A 15,778-nucleotide genomic window follows, 5' to 3' on the forward strand; every position below is an offset into this window, starting at 1 on the left:
GTTGTGGAAAGGATGAACAGAACAATCCAACAAATGGCTCGTGCTATGCTTCATGAGTCTGGAACTCCTGCAATGTTCTGGGGTGAAGCTGCATTTGTTGCGGTTGTTATTCTCAACAAAACAAATGTCCGAGTGAACAGCACTCAAACTCTGCATGAGCTCTAGTATGGTGAGACTCCTTCCGTAAAGCACTTCAAAATTTTTGGGAGCAAATGCTATATTAAGAATACTGATGAACAGCTTGGCAAACTTGAGCCTAGAGTAGACGAAGGCATTCTCCTTGGTTATTCTCCTCACAGCAAAGCATATAAGTGTTACAATAAGAGACTTGGAAGAATTGTTGACAGCATTGATGTAGTGGTTGATGAAAAGGGATACATTCCTAGGCAAGTAAGGTATGAAAATATCGAAGAAGATGAAGACTACCCTCCAAATTAGACCAATGATGAAGAAAAAGAACCTCAAGAGGCACCTGAAGAACAGATAATGATAGAAGAGAAGACTCCATCCAGGTATGTACAGAAGAATCATCCGGAATCTCAAATTTTGGGACAAAAAGCGGCAGGTGTACAAACAAGAAGATCAACTGCAGAAGCTTCAAGCTATTTGGCATTACTCTCCTCCACTGAACCACAAAATGTAAGAGAGGCATGCAAGGATGAATGTTGGGTCAAGGAAATGGATGAAGAACTTGAACAGATCGAAAAGAACAACACTTGGGAGTTGGTTCCTAGACCAAAGGATAAGAATGTCATAGGAACAAAATGGATTTTCAAAAATAAGTTGAACGAAAATGGGGAGGTAATTAGAAACAAGGCAAGACTGGTGTGTAAAGGGTATGCCCAACAAGAAGGAATAGATTTTGAAGAAACTTTTTCTCCTGTTGCAAGACTTGAGGCCATCCGAATGTTCCTTGCTCTCTCAAGCTTTCAAAAGTTCAAAGTTTTTCAAATGGATGTGAAATCAGCTTTTCTAAATGGAGACTTAGAAGAAGAAGTATACATTGAGCAGCCAGATGGTTTCATTCTTGGGAATGATCCAAATCTTGTATGCAGATTGAAAAAGGCTCTCTATGGTCTTAAACAGGCTCCAAGGGCTTGGTACTACCATTTGGACAAATATCTTCATCAACAAGGTTTTTCAAAAGGATCAGCAGATAGCAATCTTTATATCAAAATTGGAAATGACAAATTGCTAATACTTGTTGTGTATGTAGATGATATTATCTTTGGCAGCAATGAAGAAGCTATGAGTCAAAGCTTTGCCTTGGTAATGCAGAAAGAATTCGAAATGTCCCTGCTAGGAGAACTGACATACTTCCTTGGATTGCAAATCCAACAAAATGAAGACGGTATCTTCTTGTCTCAAACAAAGTACCTCAAGAAGATTTTGAAGAAGTATGGCATGGAAGATTCAAAACCAGTATGTACCCCCATGGTTACAGGATGCAGTCTTAGTGCGAATGATGAATCAGCAGCAGTTCATCAACCAACCTACAGATCTATGATTGGAAGTCTACTTTATTTGACAGGTACCCGACCAGACATCATGCATGCAGTGGGAATAGTTGGAAGATTTCAGGCCAATCCTAAGGAAACTCATCTTCAGGCAGTTAAGAGAATCTTCAAATATCTTCAAGGTACTCAAAACTATGGCTTATGGTATCCTAGAAACACAGATCTCACACTCCATGCTTACACAGATGCAGATTGGGCCAGAAGTGTGGATGACAGGAAAAGCACAAGTGGTGGTGCCTTCTTTATGGGTTCCAGATTAGTATCATGGTTCAGCAAGAAACAGAGTTCAATTGCCTTATCTACAGATGAAGCAGAATATGTGGCTACTGCATCTTGTTGCACTCAACTTTGGATGATGCAGACCTTGCAGGATTTTCAAATCACTTATACTCCACCTATCTCCATCTTATGTGATAATACAAGTGCAATCAACATTTCAAAGAACCCAGTCATGCATTCAAAAACCAAGCACATACCGATCAAGTATCATTTTCTTAGGGAACAAGTGCTTGAACAAAAGGTCAAGTTGGAATATGTTTCTTCTAAGGAACAATTGGCTGATATATTTACCAAGCCATTGCCCAGGGAGACTTTTGAATACCTCAGGCAAAAGCTGGGGGTTGTCGATGCATCATCCTGTTGTTAATTCTCAAATTGGTGCTTGTACGTGAGGTTCTTATGGGGTATACGCGTACAAGGTTCAGGGGGAGCATAATTCATTGTTGGCATTATAGTATTACAGAAGGAGTAATATGTTGGTAGATGAACTATAAATAAGGTGTGCACCATATTTGATTTCAGTAGGAGCGAACAGGGCGGCCGACAGGCCTCGGTAAGTTCTTGGTTGTCTCAATATCCATGGCAATAAAGGTGCCGAGTTCAATTAACGGCACTAGCTGAAGGGGAAAACAGGGTAGTCTCTGTATTATACGTAGCCAGAATAGCTCGACTTTCTGTCATAAAGAACATGGTGTCGCCAACTACTGTGGAATGAAATGGTTGCCAGAAAACTCTGAAGTTGATGTCACTTTTAGAATCCGGTTCATAATCAGGCAGAACAGGTTCTCAGGGGTGAAATCAGGAGGAGCAAGCTCTCAAGGGGAGAAATAGTCAGGAGAAGCATATATCCGCCCTTTGCCCTTGATGTCAAAGGGGGAGAGTGTTTTTTTTTTGGTTGGTGTTGTTTCCATCAAGTCCAAAGGGGGAGATTGTTGGCATTATGGCATTATGGACATGTGTTGAACTTGATGGCAACCCTCTCACAGACAGACATCTCTCTTATATACAAGAAGAGCCAAGAGGAGCTAAGAGGAGAGAAGAGGGGCCATTTACATATGTTTATATCACAAAGAAGCAGTTATCGGAACCATTGAGCCATTGGGAGCTTATCGGAGCAATAGAGCCTCATTCTCATGCTTATCGGGAGGTATCGGTCTTATTAAAACCCTTGGATGCATGCTAAATCGTTATCGGAAGTGTTTGGGCGCATCAGGGTTTCCTATATATATGCTTTTTCAATAATCAAAGGCCTTTTTCCTTTTAGGCGGAAACAACACAAGTTAAATATGTTTCGGCACATATGGATCCGATGGCATATATATATATATATTTCGCCATATCGGCGCATCGGGGTTTCGGCTATGTGACCCGATGGCATATCGCAATGGACCCGATTGCAATGGACCCGATGGCATTTCATATTTGGTTTATAATATATCGCATCCGCAGCATAAAGGGTCGCCCACCCCAAATCCTCCGATTGCGATAACTCCGCGGACCCGACGATGGCGTTAAAACTGGTTTATAATAATATCACGTCCTCAGTATGTCGCAATGTATATAGGGTCGTCCACCCCAATCCTCCGATTGCGATAAGTGGTGGCGGACCCACTGGAAGCTTTAAATGGATTTTATAATAACATCGCATCCGCGGTAATCGCACAGTTTATAAAAGCCCTCCACTTCAAATTGCCGATAGCAAGAGCGGACCCGATATATATATAAAGGCTGGTTAATGGGCATGTCGCATCCGATCCATCGGATCGGACGTCGGGAATAGGCCATGATATGGGAATGCGCTGGTAGTGATGAGAAGCGGACTCGATATAGTATTATTATGGGTTCATTCAGTTTAAAGTCTACCTTTTTTTGTTTGGACCGTTTTCATCGTTTTCCCGCTTAAGCCTTTTTCTGAAGAGATCAGTCAAAACAGTTGCGCCCCAGGTTTTCGAATCCTCTGGTTTCGATTCTTGGTTTTATCAAAAGCATGATTATATAAAGAAAAAGGGGATCTTGTGGCAAAGGATCGATTACTGAATTGAAGATCTTAAGGGAGAATTGATTGGCATTCCTGTGATCGATTAAGGAGCAATTACTGATCAAGGAGAATGCGCGGAGAACAGAGCAAAGGATTGTAGGCTTGAAGTTCAGACATTTCTTCAAGAGAAATCACATTGCTTTGGGTATATTGCAATTCAGGTTTTGGGTGCGCATATTGGGTTTGTCTTGTGTCTAGCCTCCGGGTGCACTGTTATATGTATATCCTCTGCATTGTGTTCTGATTTCAGCATAAACATCCTCTATTTTTAATGGGTGACCAGATCGAGCATTTATTTATATTTTGATCTAGTGCTTGGGTTGGCGCTTGGGTGATTTTGAAAGATTTTTTATATACAAGAAATATATATTGATCTGATGCTTGGGTAATTCTGAAGACTTGTTTATACTTGATGACCATTTGATCTTCTTGGATCCAGTCTGAAAATTAATGAAATGTGGTCCTTGAAAGAAGTAGGGGGTTGTAGCTCCCTTCCAGGAGAGACTGGAAAACGAGAGAGGGTTGTAGCTCTCTGCAGGTTGCAGCCTGCGTACTGGTAAAGGACTGTACCAGTACAAATTCATTGTAAAAGAAATTATATTTGAAAGAAGATAGAGACATATTGCAGCAGGTGGTTTTCACCCACATTGGGTTTCCACCTTATATCAGGTGTTCCGTTGTGTGACAATCTGTTTTTAACTGTTCTTGTTCATCATTTTATGGTGCTGACATACAAGTTAATTATCAATTCCGGAAGAATAATTTAAAGCATAAATCTGGATGGTTTATTGAAAAGAAATTAATAATATTGATTCACCCCCCCCTCTCAGTATTATTTCCAACATAAATTCCACTTATTGTTGCAATGGATGAATGGAAGGAATGATGCTTGTCCAAGCCAGATAACCACTTCTACTTTGTTTCACTCCAGATATGTGTGAACACCCCCAAACTACAAGGCTTTAGACCACAAACTACTCACAATTTAGAGATTGGGTGGATATGGAGAATACTGACCACACCTGTAGATGCAGAAGACCATGTGATGGCCGACTGCAACCAGTAAAGAAGTCTACAAATCTAATCTACTAATGCAAAGACAGGATGATAACTCTCCTGCATTAGATAGAAAGAAACCTGGACCACCTATTCAATGATGCATACAAGATTTTAACACCGAGATAGGATGAGAGCTATCTAATGCTAAACATCAAGAGCTCAAGAACACAGCATATTAGGCATAGCTTAGAACAGAGGAAAATGGAAAGTGAGCAGTTAACAACAAAAGAAACTTGTATTAGCTGAAAATGAAGACGAGATGCTGCAAGTGACAAAATATCTACAGTCTCCAGAATTTGAACCCTACATCAAAATGCCAACCATCAACCTTGATTACATCTTTCTTCTGGGTATTTATAGATTTCATTACAAAGGCACTTGGCCATTCTAGGTATGGAGGGCTCATAATTGACCACCAACTGCATTTAACTGCCTAATGGAATCTCTGACTGTGTTTGTTTGCTATAGTGCATGAATTCGATCTACTCGGGTGCAGTGCTATCCTCTTAGGCAGTTGGAGTGTTCGTACCAGTGGAATTCCATAACTGATAAATGAAGTTACTGGGTCATGCTTGTCCTTTTTCTCCTTGGCCATACTGTCTGTTTAAACATGGTTGTTGAGGATTTACTGTGACTGGTACTGGCAAGCTGGTCACCTTCCTCCTTCGGACAAACAGAGTGGTCAAAGGACGTGGAGTGCATGGGTGAATGGACGGTCGAGATGATAGGGGAGGATGACCGTCAGATCGGGAGAATAGACGGCAGAGATGGCTCGGCGGAGGATATCGGACGAGGTGGGAGCGGGATGAATGTGGGCCATTAGATCTTAGGTGGATAGATCAGACGGTGATCGAGTGGTGGAGTTGCATGAGAGTTTAATAGGCGGGTGGATAGGTTAGGCAGTAAACAGTATTGATCGCATCACCTTCGAGCATAAAGCAGTAAAAGGACAAGACCAAGCGATTCCACTCAGCGCTCGACACGTAGCGGCGGATGAGAGAGAAAAACCACTCTCATTGCGTGCTAACGTTCGATTACATCGTGGGCACGATAAGTGCGAAGGCCGTTAGATCTCTTCGAAGGTGATTGGACGGTTGGGAAATGAGCGCGCGGGTTGCTTTATCGGGTGCGACGAGAGCCCTTGGATCGGCGGGAGGAAATGATGAAAGGCCTTTAGCGGGTGCGCGAGGACATATGGGATGGTTTTATGAGGGTTTGGGCTTTGCGCTTGGGGCTAAAGCTAAAAGGGTTTTATGTCGGGTTTAGAGGAAAAATAGAGGAAATGGAGGTGAAGGGGAGTAAGCAGAGCAAAGGAAAGAAAAAAAGGGAAAATGACCACTGTGGGCTTTCCTTTGAGCATAACCAATCCAACCAAGCTTATCTCTGACCTTCAAAAACCATAGTTATATAGCAGAGCTAACATATACAACCAAGTTCTAGTAGTGGAACCCAATAGATTAAAGACAACATTTAGAACAAAATGGGGTACATTTGTGTTTAAATGAATGCCATTTAGGCTTATCAATGTCAGTACACCATTTCAACGAGCCATGGACATCACTTTTCATGGATTAATTTGTCATAGTGTATTTGTGTATTTGGATGACGTCACAATTTTCTCCAAGAAAATATATGATCATCTAAATCAAATATTAGAGTGACGTAGGAGATACAGTATATAATTAAATCCAAAGAAAATCATCTTCAAATCATCTGAGGGAAACCTTTTGGGAAAAATCATAGCAAAAAGTGTAATCAAAGTGGATCATGAACAAGTCAAAACTATTTTTCATATTCCCTATCCCATAAACAAGAAATCTATGCAGTCCTTCTTGGGAAAAATAAATTTCGTTTGAAAATTCATTTCTAATTATGCACAAACTGTAAATCCTTTACAATATATGATTAAGAAGGATGCAAAATTTAAATGAGATAAGAGGGAAAAGCATGCTTTTTCTCAGATCAAGCAAGCAATAGTCGAAGCCCCAACATTATATAGTTTGTACTTTAATAAATATTTTTTGTTATATACTTTTAGTTTTGATACTTCAATCGCAACCATTTTAATTCAAAAATATATTCAAGACAATGAATGGTCGATCTTGTTTATGAGTGTAGGGCTATATGGATTAGAATTAAACTATCCTACCATAGACAAGAAATCTTATGCATTCTAAAAGGAAGTGAAGGATTTTAGGCCTTATTTTCTTAAGAGTCATGTTATCATCTTCGTTCCCCACCCAACGGTCAGATCATTGTTTGTACAACAAGAATTGGGATAATGATGGGCAAACTGGATTATGCGATTATAGGAGTATGAATTGGAGTTCAAGCTAGTTCACACAATTAAATTCCATGGTCTTTGCTAGCTAGATGTGGAAGTGATTAAAACTCTATAAGAGGATACTTTTGGTTGGGAACAAGAAATTGATATGTGTAACAATGATCAAGTTACCCCAACAAATACAACCTCATCCAGATATGTTGTTGTGCGAAAATATTTGGAGCAAGGCACCTTGCCCTCACATTTCTTAGCAAAAAATAAAATGGAAATTAATATTAAAGCATTATCTTATCGGATTACTCATGGTGTGGTTTTTCAAAAGCACCATAATGGTGTCTTACTCATATACTTGGAATATTCAAATTTAGAAATGGTATTGAAAGATCTCCATGATGAACTAACTGGAGGGAATTATGTAAGTGATACTAAAACTCATAAAGTGATGTGATACTGACATTATTGGCCCATTCCATTAAAATTTCACATGCTTATGCCCGTAAGTGCTATTTTTGTAAACAATGGGTTGGTTGTGACAAGAAGTCATCTGCCCCATTACAACCCATTTTTGTTGAAGATCCATTCCAATAATGGGGACTATATGTCATCAAAGAAATATTTCCACATTCATTAAAGCAAAATCAATATATATTAACTGCTACAGATTATTTCACTCGATGGATCAAATTCATTCCATTAAGACAAGTGAACACCAAAAGGTCATCCGCTTTATCAACAAGAACATCATTACTAGGTTTGGAATTCCTATGTCACTTTTATTTGGCAATGCAACTTATTTTTCATCGTTAAAAATATATGATTTTGCATTGGAAAATAATAGTGTTTTAAAGCTTTCATCTAACTACTAGCCTCAGGGAAATGGTCTAGTTGAGTCAACAAATAAGAATATAATTTGTATCCTTAAGAAAATTGTTTTCACTGAGCAAAGGAACTGGCACAATGCTTTGAAGAATGCATTATGGGTTAACTGATAACCCCTAAGTCCTCTCTAAAAACCTCACCTTACTTCCTTATGTATGGAAAAGAATATATCCTACCTTAGAACCTATAACTCCCGACCTTATAGTTCTCCCAATATTCTTGAGGTAAACCATGTCCAACTTTTTAGAGTAAGATTGATACCCTTCCTAAATTAGAGGAAGAAAGGCACAAAACTGAGGAGAAGTTTTTCATGCATCATAATTGTATCAAACAGTGGTTTGATAAGAAATCTGTAGGGAATAAAGAATTTGGTGTGGGGGATCTAGTCTTGAAATGGGATAAATCCCATGAAGAAAATGGCAAACAAACCAAGTTCCAATCCCTATGGATTGGACCATTCATCATTCGCGAAAATCTTGTCCATCATACTTACCATCTCTAATCCTAGATAGGAGGATTGAATATATTCTCATTAATGGCTAAGATTTCAAACATTATTTTCAGTAGCAACCTCGGGTTGCATTTCCACTTGTGTACATATTTCTTTCCTTCTTGTATTACATTGTTTATTTTTTTGTTTACGTCATCTCATGTAGTTTTTGTTTATTTGCATTGTTTTAATCATTGTACATAAATAAGATCTTGTGTGAAAGTGTATTGTTTGGATCTAATACAATATGGTGAAATTTTGCAAAGGGCACTGTGAATCCAACAATGCTTGGCTTACTTTTGGTCTCCTTCTTTGTTTAGGCCTAATATCTATAAGGGTCGATGATGCACGTACATAAAATATGACTCATTCCAAATGAAGGCTTTAGCAGATCTACAATGCCTATATCCATTATAGGATATTCATTCCTTGAATCAACATTTATATTGATTGGTTTCTAACATGTCAACTAATTCGAGTAGAGAAGGGAAAGGAGAAAAATTAAGCAAGCAAACTAATTTTAGAGGCATATAGAAGAGTCTCTACAAAACAAGGAACAACCTCTCTTACACATAAAATAAGTGGGGATCCCTCTTCTGCCCTTGGATAAATAAACATCAATAAAATTCCAATGAGAATAAAGTAATAAAATAATTAAAGGGTGAAATAAAAGAAAGGATTCTTGCGCAAAGAGGTGAGGCAAGAAACTTCATCAAGCTACTGAATAAGCCTATTAGCAGTGAAGCAATGCTTGTGATTCCTTGAAGTGACTCTACTAGGGTACTGAACAGGCCTACTAGAAAGGGAGAAACACCAAAGATGACACTAAAACTTTGAACATCTTAAAATCATAAACTCATATGATACTTTTCCCTAATCGAAACAATTGAAGTTTGACTAGATTTTTGAAAAGTGTAAGCCGATAAGGGGAACATGAGAGACTACATCTATAATTAGGGTAAGTAAGGAAGCTAGGTTAATATATAAGATCAGACAATACTTCCTAAAAGGTTATACTTCATGCTTAAAGCTAGACCTAAATAGAGAAGTTGGGGTTATTCTTTTGAATCACCAAGCGTTGTAGCTACTTCAACCCCCTCCAAAATTTTTCCTTCATTTAAATTTTGGATCCACGTAATGTCATGTGAACTGTCATTTTGAGTCATCAAATTCATGTGTGGTCATATATTTTTAACTTTTCAAGTCTTCCCCTAGAAAATCTAAGTGCCATTGCACCATTCATCCACAAGCCTAAGCATCATTCCCTTCACGGTGCACTTTCCCAAGATAGGCTTCACACACTTCTTGGAGATAATGGAGCACACTTCATTATGATAGTGGAGCATACTCCTTGTCGATAGTGAGAGCGCATTTCCTATCGACAACCAAAGCACACTTTGGGGGAACAAGTCTATCGCACTCCTTAAGAATAGTCAGAGCACACTCCTTGATGATGGTGAGATAACATCTCCTAGTGATAGTGTGAGCACACCTTTTAGAGAGAGTGATTGCACACTTTCCAAAGACAACCAGAGAATTTTTTCTAAAGATAGTGCCATCATGTTTTCTAGTGACAATTATCTTATCCTTATCCTTAATTTTTTTGACATGCAAAAGCACACTCTCAAACCCTAAATTGTGCTTCCCCTATACAAATAGTCTAGTTTAGAGCTCATTCCTCACGCTTATCTTTCGACTTTTAGCTTTGCATACTTTTGTAGCACAAGGAACATTTGTTGGAAATAATACTGAGAGGGGGGGGGTGAATCAGTATTATCACATCAATAAAACTTTTTCATTTCCATATTCAGATTCATATATGCTACTTCCACAACTTCTTATGATTCAGTTAGTTGATCCTTAATGAGTGCATTAGAACATTATCAACCATATTAACAGTAAACAGGTGCAGTAAAATAGAACAGATCATCACACATAAGCCACACACATGAACACCATGATATAAGGTGGAAACCCAATGTGGGAGAAAACCACCTGCTGCAAGTCATCTCAATCTTCTTCTTAATAAGAAAATCCTTTTACAATATTTATGTACTGGTGCAGTCTTATACCAGTACGCAGGCTTCTACCTGCAGAGAGCTACAACCCTCTCTCGTTCTCCAGTCTCTCCTGGAAGGGAGCTACAACCCCCATAGTTCTTGTACTAGCCGATCCATTTACTAGTACGCAGGCTGCTACCTGCTACAATGCTCCAAAGTTTTCAACTGCTACTAGAAGGGAGATACTACCCCCTTAGCTCCTGTACTAGCTAAGATACTAGTACGTAGGCGCCGGCCTACAATCTTCTCTCCTCCAGATACCACGTTTCATACATTTTCAGACTGGATATTCCTGAAGCACAACACATAATCTGAAAGGCCACGTTTCATCCAATTTTCATACTGGACCCATTAATATCATTGAAGCACATAATCAATCAATCTTCTGAATCACCCAAACACCAAATCAATACATATACAAGGATAATATATGTGTTAGCACCCAGATCTAGTCCATCAGATCACACAAATATGAGTCATTATGATCCTGATCCAATATTAGTTCTCATCCATCAATACTGAAGCTAAACACAATCAACCAAACAGGATATGCAGAATACTGACACCTTTAAACTGTCATCAGAACCCATCAACAACCAGAACCACCTGTGACTTCAAATACCATAGCTCAAATTGTATACGCTACTACAATGAACCAAACTTGCATATATACGCGCTTACACCAAAGCCAACCCACGTACAGATCTATAAATATTCAAACATGACTTGCAGCGATTTCAAACTTAAGTTATACCCAGTTCAGATCATTTTTCAATATACAGATCTAGAATAAGCATAATCAAATATATAGAGATAGTTCATTTCAAACCATTTGATCCCGATCTATCCTTAGATCTTGTTCTCCATCAACCGGTGAGATCCCTCTTTAGCTCAGATCCAGATCTGCACCATAACCCAATCACAGTATTCCAGATCTAGCACTTTATCAGATATTCAATAATTCAGATGATGCTTTGCCAAATGATCTCCTTCCTCTTTTATAGCCTTAGTCCTTTCTCAATACCACGGTCCAAAACCATAAGATCAAAAAACTGTCGGACTAATACCATGAACCAACCATGAAAGTGCGTGAGATCAACACTTTTGGATGCAATACCACGGGCCAAAACCATAGGATCAAAAACTGTCGAACTAATACCATGAACCAACCATGAAAGTGCGTGAGATCAACACTTTTGGATGCAATACCACGGGCCAAAACCATAGGATCAAAAACTGTCGAACTAATACCATGAACCAACCATGAAAGTGCGTGAACTTTTCTCTTGCATGAAGGGAACTTTTCTCTGCATGAAAGTGCGTAAACTTTTCTCTACATGAAATAAACTTTTCTCTGTATAAAAGTGTGTGAACATTTCTCTACATGAAATAAAATCTTCTATGCATAAAAGTGCGTGAACTTTTCTCTACATGAAATAAACTTTTCTCTACATAAAAGTGCGTGAACTTTTCTCTACATGGAATAAACTTTTCTCTGCATAAAAGTGCGTGAACTTTTCTCTACATGGAATAAACTTTTCTCTGCATAAAAGTGCGTGAACTTTTCTCTACATGGAATAAACTTTTCTCTGCATAAAAGTGCGTGAACTTTTATCTACATGAAGGAAACTTTGTTGCACTATAATTTATCAAATAAATTTGTTGCACTATAATTTATCATTTGTGTGATTTTCCATCAAGGACAGCACTTGTCTCATAATGCCAACAATCTCCCCCTTTGGACTTGTCATACTGAGAATTGTCATCTGATATCTCTTCCGTAGATTCATCTAGATATATATAAGTGAGTTGATCTTCTATGAGTTGTTTGCCATCAAGTACAACACATGCATCATAATGCCAACAATCTCCTCCTTTGGACTTGATGGCAACAATACCAAATCATTCTCCCCCTTTGACATCAAGGGCAAAGTGCGAACCAAGATATTCTCTTTCCTAGAAAGGCATTCCGTTGTTCATACTCCCCCTGAGTACCTGTTGAAATCTCTGAATGAGCTCCCCCTTTCAATCTGTTCATGCTAAATGTTGAAAGTTCTGCTCTTGCTGAATTGTGTTGTTCATGCTCCCCCTGTATGTAAGCAAGGTCTGCAAAAAGGTGTTCTACAAGAACATGACTCTATACATCATAGGTGACCTTCTTAGCACCAAATACTCATACATACATCCATCTCCCAACCAAGTGGGGATATACCAGAAAATGACAACCAAGTACATTACATCATTCATCCCAGGCATAGTGGGGAAACCAACATAGGCCGTTACATGACCTTGATATGACTGAAATATTTCATCAAATGACTACAATAGATAGAGACACACTATTACATCATGAGTCTTGATATGACCTTTACATCGAATGATATACATGACTTTTATAACAGAGACCAAACACCTAAATAAGATCATGATAAACATCAGCAACGACACTGAATGATCTGCTCCATAGCATCTGTCACCAGCAACTTGTATTAGTGCATGAATCATCAAGGTATGTCTGTATCAACTCATCCTTTTGAACAGAATTCTGTATATACAGAATCATTCTATCATATGTGAGAAACACCATAGCCATCCAGATCTGCATGGACCAAGTATCATCAATTGGGAATATCAATCAACATATGTACGAAACAACCTATCATCATAAAGGTAAGAACTCATCATCATCAAGTCTCCAACAATGCAACTTTGAATAATCATCCATGTATCCAGCCAACAATCCTCATCCATATATGTGCCAAGAACAATAGGAATCCTGCATCATAACTGTAATATATGATCTTTATGCATATGACGACAACATCATATGAGTGACTCATCATCAAGTAAAGAAGATGTGAATTCAAGCTAAGTACTTCTCCTTATCCTTATGATATCACCATGTAAGCACCATTAGAGGATCAACCACAAATCTGATCTAAATATCAACTATGTAACCCCAAGAATCATTTGAACAACTCATAACCATATCATAGCAAGATGAATCATTTATCCATATAAGCATCATCACCAAGGACTATTAACCATAATGCCAACAATGCATTAAAAGCATTTTCTCCCCCTAAACCTGTGCCATCTTGTTTACTGTCAGATCTGATCATTCATATCAGCAAGAAGTATCAATACATCATCATTATCAAGTTAGAAACAAAATACTTCTAACCATCAAGTCATTTCCACACATCATCAGCAAATTGTAACCATTAGCAAACAACACAAATAATAAATCGAACCATGACTGATCCTTTTCCTAAACCTGTCCCTACTGCCTTTCCTCAAATAATCATATACACGACTATGCCATAACCAACTCGCGTATATACGTGACTTCTCTTTAAGAAACTTGCGTATGAGATTTAGGACACTGAAGTTTTACACTTCCAGCTCCCTCTAATTCTGTTATGTCTATATGTTGTGCTGTGCCGCCTCTTTCTGACTGTACTTCTTTCTTCTTCCACATCTTCAAGTGTGATGATGATGTTTTCTCCTTTTGGTATGGTGCCCATACTTTGTTCCTGCATTCCTTAGCTATATGTCCAAGCTTGTTACATGCATAACATCTTACATGTTTCATATTCCTCCTGTAGCAATCAGCAGCTTTGTGACCAAACAAATTGCAAGAAAAATAATATCCATTGAAGTACCTGGAATGTGATGATCTTTCGGTGTGATGATCTTGAACCATCCTTCTTCTGCATCTAGCTGCAACATGTCCAAGATTATGACATTCATAACATTCAATATTATTCATCTGCGTAAATGGCCGACCATAGTTAGGAGTAAGATATTTTCTTTGAGGAGTCTCTTTCCTTGATTGTTGATGGGGTTGACCTTTCATCTCCTTGTTGATCATTTTAGATTTCTCTTTAGAGTTCCTTGCCTCACCTTGTGAACTAGATTCACCTTCAACAGATTCATGAAAACCAAGACCAGTCTTGATATCATCCAAGGCTTTAGTACTATCTTGAAATCGTAATAGTTTATCCTTTTCTTCTAATTTACCTTTCAAGATATTTACCTCAACTTGAAGTTGTTCCTCCTTTTCTAGACATTGCTTGTTCATGTCTTCTTCAACTTTCCTTCCTTCTTCCAACTGATGCCTTAGTTTGAGAATCTCCTTTTCTTGTTCTTCATTCAGATCCTGCTGCATTTGACGAGTTCTGAAGGCACATTCCAGTTGAGATTTTAAGCTGATATCTTCGTTTACCTGTTTTTCAATAGCTTGGAGTAGATCTTTATTCTGCTTCTTTGATTCTTCAAGATCTTCCTTTAGCGAGCGGATCGTGGCTTCAAGACTTTCATAGTAACTGGATCTATCTCTGAGTTTCTTGATGGTTGTGCTTCTTTCATTGACTTCATCTCTTAATGATGTCACTTCACCTTGCAACTTTTGACATTGATTTTCCTTGTCCTTGAGTAACTTTCTTACCTTGTTTCCTTCCTCTGATTGAGCTTTTAGTTTGGTAACTTCTTCTTTGAAAGCACATTCCCTTTTGTTCAATATATCTTGTTGATCTTTAATTTTGTCTGTAAGCCTTCTAAATACTTCCTCTATTTGATACTTTTCTTGCTCACCCGTAAAACAAAATTCAGTTGCTTCACTATCACTTTCATCTTTTCCAAATGGATAGATAGCTGGAACATCAGAGGATAGCAAATTCATACCTAATAGTTCATCTTCATTCTGAAATGATTCTGAATCTGATTCTGAATCTGAAGAGCTTCTTATACCTAATCCCCAATCGATTCTCCCACTGTCATAGTTCTTCTGAGATGTCTTCTTCTTCTTAGGTGCTTTCTTCTTAAGCTTCTTTCCCATAGTTCCACGGATCTCCTTCAAGCGATCAAGCTTCTACCAAAGGACCTGCTCTGATACCAATTGTTGGAAATAATACTGAGAGGGGGGGGGGGTGAATCAGTATTATCACATCAATAAAAAAATTTCATTTCCATATTCAGATTCATATATGCTACTTCCACAACTTCTTATGATTCAGTTAGTTGATCCTTAATGAGTGCATTAGAACATTATCAACCATATTAACAGTAAACAGGTGCAGTAAAATAGAACAGATCATCACACATAAGCCACACACATGAACACCATGATATAAGGTGGAAACCCAATGTGGGAGAAAACCACCTGCTGCA

Source organism: Pinus tabuliformis, chromosome 9 (assembly GCF_031772625.1).
Source record: "Pinus tabuliformis cultivar Carrire ecotype Pingquan chromosome 9, CPIR1, whole genome shotgun sequence".
NCBI classification, from domain to species: Eukaryota; Viridiplantae; Streptophyta; class Pinopsida; order Pinales; family Pinaceae; genus Pinus; species Pinus tabuliformis.